Source organism: Pinus tabuliformis, chromosome 7 (assembly GCF_031772625.1).
Source record: "Pinus tabuliformis cultivar Carrire ecotype Pingquan chromosome 7, CPIR1, whole genome shotgun sequence".
Classification (NCBI taxonomy): Eukaryota; Viridiplantae; Streptophyta; class Pinopsida; order Pinales; family Pinaceae; genus Pinus; species Pinus tabuliformis.
The window spans coordinates 1150386911-1150391842 of NC_142293.1; the positions used below are offsets into that span (position 1 = coordinate 1150386911).

General features: G+C 40.1%; 1 pseudogene; it reads left to right on the top strand.

Annotated features, from left to right (window-relative positions):
- Positions 1-525: 525 nt before the first annotated feature.
- LOC149251567 (tubulin beta chain pseudogene) lies at positions 526-1068 on the top strand (annotated as a pseudogene).
- Positions 1069-4932: the final 3864 nt, after the last annotated feature.

A 4932-nucleotide genomic window follows, 5' to 3' on the forward strand; every position in this document is an offset into this window, starting at 1 on the left:
AAAACATAAGAAAAACATAACGCTTCTCTTAATGGGGTTGAGGAAGTCAAGACGTTCACCCATCTTTTAATCCAAGTGAATGGGGTTTTTTTGCAAGTTACTTGCTATTAACATTAGAAAAACATAGTGTTTGTATTAATGAGTTGAGAAAATTAAGACTTTCATCCATAGGTTTATCCAACTGCATAGTTTTCTTGCAAGTTATTTGCATTTGTTTTTGTTTAATAATAAAATTAATGAATTGAAGAAAAAAATAATAATACTAATGAAATTATAAAAAATAATGATAATTAATAAAAATATTATAATTATAAATTTAAATATTAATACAGAAAATAATTAAAAATTAAAATTTTAAATCTTAATACTAATAATTTCTTTTAAAGTGATGAAAATAATATTTATTATAATAAAATAGGTAAAAAAAATATAAAAATTTGATGTCAATGTTTGGAGAAGAGATCTTCGGGCGGGATTCTTAGGGTTTTCCTGATTTCCTGTGTCACAAGATTTTAGATCACGATGATGCGTGAAATCCTGCACATACAGGGCGGTCAATGCGACAACCAGATCGGCGTCAATATCTGGGAAGTTACCTGTGATGAGCACGGAATCGATCCCACTGGGAGATACCAGGGCACTTCAGATCTACAGCTCGAAAGGGTTAATGTTAACTACAATGAGGCGCGATGTGGGCAATCTACTCCCCGTGCCGTGCTTATGGATCCGGAGCCCTGGACCATGGATAGTGTGAGGATCGGGCCTTATGGCCAAATTTTTAGGCCTGATAAATTCGTTTTTGGACAATCTGGGGCTGGGAACAACCGGGCCAAGGGCCATTACACTGAGGGGCCTAAGCTCATTGATTCCATTTTTGATGTCGCCAGGAAGGAGGCCGAGAACTGCGACCGCCCACAAAGGTTTCAAATGTATCACTCTTTGGGAGGAGGCACTGGATTTGGAATGGGAACCCTCTTGATATCTGCTTCAGGACTCTTAAGCTCAAGACCCCATACAACCTCTAGTTGTTGGACCAGGATGCAACTCTGTGAGGAAGCAATGGGATGATCCAATCTGATAAACCCAAGCACAAGGGTAACAGATGCAGCAACAACATTGGCAGATGCACACCCAAAAGAAGAGGATTTGTTTCTAATCTTCATTAAAACACTAGAAGGCAAAACTATTTGTTCGAGGATCTTGGAAGGGAGGAAGATCCAGGAGCTGAAAAACAAGATCTAGAACCATATGGGTATACCAACATCCCAACAAAACCTAATCTACTTAGGCCACAACTTACAGGAAAATCTTACACTACACGATTATGGCATCAACTCAGATACAACCATCATAATTAACCTGCGATTGAGGGGTGGAAGTGCCAGAACCAACTCAAAAAGCACAGGCTCTTTCAAGGAAGTAGTCAAAGGCAAGGGGAAAGTGCAAGACAAAACCGCAGCAATAGTTGAACTCCCAAGACCCTACATTGTAGAACAAAAAACTGAGAATCCTACACTCATCATCGCCATGCCTGAGGTAAGAAATCTGTACACAGATCTTTATTCCAATTCAGTCATATGCAGATTCAATGGGTTTTGGCCAAAATCCGATGTTCTGCACCAATGGATATACGAGGCCTGGTCTCCAGACTGTGAGATATATCTATGCCCCAAAGGTTTTTTTATAGTCAGATTCATAACAGAACAAGAAAGAGAATACATCCTCAATAAAGGGCCATGGTTCTGGGGTAATGCAGGACTATTTATGACCCCATGGTTCCCGGAGTTCGACACCAACACAATGGTGGTACCAAAGATGCCAGTGCGAGTTAGGTTGCACAACCTCCCATTACATTTTTGGCATCACATGGTATTAATCGCCATAAGAAATGTTTTGGGAAAATACCTAAAGACGGATGAAGACAGAATCTCAAGGGGGATATTCACATTTTCTAGGATAGGTGTGGAGGTAGATCTCAGCGAGGGACTACTAGAAAGCATAAACTTGAATTTCAACAATACACAGTGGACACAACCACTAGATTATGAAAACACCGCTTTCCAATTTCGTGGATGCCTACAAACAGGACATTGTTATAGACATTTTTGTTCCTTACAACTTTGAGCATGAAATGTCCATAATCCAAGGGATCCAAAGTCCCTAAAGATGTTGTTACAACTCCTAAAGGAACAAGGTCAACCAATGACATCTTCTCCCAGAAGTTCTCCACCAAAAACCACTCAGAACTAGTCAAATCAAGATCAATTCAGAAGCTCCACTAGCTGCCTGCGTTGCAAAGCACCCAAATACATTGGCTAGGTGCGTTGCAACGCACTTGAATGCACTACCCAGGTGCGTTGAGTGGGAAACGACAAGTGGCAGAGTCATTCAACGAGGTGGAAAGACCATGGAAGCTTCCAGAATCTTCTCCAATGACACTTGCCTCACTGAATTCGACCAAGTGATGAGTAAGATGCTCTCAGTCTCCAAGTCGAAGCAAGAACTGACAGAGAGAAGCCACAAGTCAAAACATAAGCTGACTCATCCTCTCTACTTACATCTATATATGGATCCCTCATCCCAGAGATCCAGAGGCTGGAATTTTGTACTTTGTAGAGAATTGCTGTTGGTTTGAGATTGAGATTAGTACATTGGGTGATTTATGCTTTGTTGTAGGAGAGGAAGGGATTCCTTTGCTGGGAGGTAGATGCTGGATCGGGACTCACTTGGTTGTATCTCCTCTTGGGCTTTCTTATCATATCAATAAAATTATTTGAGTTTCTCCTACATGCTGTGTATCAATGATGTTTTGTTATATTTGCATGTTTAACTTAATCTGATCCTGAGCTTTTTATGAATGTATATCTATATCTTCGTGTAGTTTCTCTCTCTTATGATCTTGCAGGAATTCGGTGAAGCTGGGCCGGTAAGGGAGCAGGGAGCTGGGAGCTATTGAAGAGAGGAGCGATTGGATCAAAAAACTAGCGAAAGACACATGTTAGTTACATCCTTTCTCCTCATTTACATCTCATAAAGAAGAATACTCAAGTAGTTTTCCTTGTTTGTTGCTAAGGCACTATCACACCTTAGAGTGGGATAGGGGCGTTCTAAATAGATACTTTTCCCAACAACAAATTGGCGACTCCACTGGGGACTGTATCTAGTTAGTTTATTTGTGTTTCTATTGTTGTTCTTCTCATAAACTTAGGAGTGGCGAATCGAACTGCATTTGCCATTTACAAATGCAAAGTAGAGATCTGCCACTCTAGTCCACTCACTGGGCCTGTTTATGATCTGAACAAGCTGATCCACAAATTATCTAACTGCCCTTTGTGATAGCTCTTAGTCCTCCTTTAAATCATCCTTCTAATTGTACCTTATTGATAGCTTTTATCCGGCCAAAAACCTCAGATCAAACTGCAAACCGTGACCCAGAACCCAGAGACAATTCTCGTTTCTGCTTCAGCACAGGCTCTGTGAAGAGACTCTGCATTTCAACGTAGGTCCCGAGAGGGCTACTTGCGCTGCAATTCAGTTTCTCTGTGCAACAGGTGCGCTGATCAACCTTTGCCCTGTGCAGCTGTGGTTCTTTGCATCCTTGTGTTCAGTTTTATCTCTGTTTTTGCAGCCTGTTATCAGTGTGTGTACCTATCTGAAAACCCCTTTTCTCTGCCTTAATTCCGCCTCAGTTGTATTAAAGAAACTGTATTTGTTTTTGTGTATTTGTTACATCATTTGCAGTTTCCCATTACAAAAGTAAACTAGTCATACTGTCGCCCTTAGATCTAGACCTGTCATAAGTGTCGTTTTGATCTTAGGAGTAAAGTTTGTTGCTATTGACAATTGATTGCGCTTTTACTTTTGTCTTTTGGTTTGAATTTATGAATTTCTAAGTGTCGAAACAAGTGTTTACTTCAAAATCATAAAGTGTTGTAATCGTCTTTTTGATTTCAAAAAGAAAATTGTTTGTGTTTTCATTTGAAATCGAATTCAAATTTGTACAAGAGCTTTCTTTTTAGGCATCAATATTAAGAAAGTGAAAACAAATACATGCATTTGTGCATTTGCATATTGATAGTTTGTATGGTTTGATTTAGGAAAAGTGCATTTACAGTGTGCTCTATGCTCTTTGAGAAAAGATTGTGTCTTTCTTTTCCCCTTGTAGCTAGGATTTTCATTGTTGAAAAGAGATAAAAGCTTGCTTATCATCTTTAGACTGCATTTAGGAATTGTATCTACATCTCGTGGTGATCCAAAAAGGCAAACTTCTAAAAAAGATCAACTTAAAATAATTTGAATGAACTTAACAACGCTTTGTAACTTAACGCACAACATAGAGGTCTAGGCTAGAGACGTGTTTCGGCGTCGTAAAACCTGGTGACTGTCGGCCTCACTGATGGTTGGGTGATTCCTCCTGAGAGACGATAAGCGCCAGTACGGATTATGCTCCCACATACCGTCGAGTATATATTGGGAGACCCCTATAGGCATAAAACCTTTATCCATAGGAAGCCGTGTCGGCCGCCCTACTGATCGCAATGCACTGAACACAGCATTCGGGAAGATTGACCGCCCGTACCTTAAAAAGTATTCTGCGGTTTTGCGAAAGGTTTGGCACACCCTCTACCTAGAACTCCAGAGCAGTCCCTTTCGTTCCTTTTCAGACTCCTTAATGGAAAAGGTCCATCTGAGCGCTTGTCACTTCAGGCTCATTAAAAATCGAAGGAGACTAGAGTCATCTTTTGCTTTTTCTCGACTCTTTAAAATTGAAAAAGCAAGTTGTGTCCAAGCGTCGTTAAAATTTATTTTAAACGGAATATTCATACCCTTTTTTTTGCGTTGATCTTTAGGTTGAGAAAATGGAGCCTACCAACCAAGGAATTCCCCTTGGTGGAAATCCTAGTCCTTTCTCCTCTTGGGGAGATGTTGGTG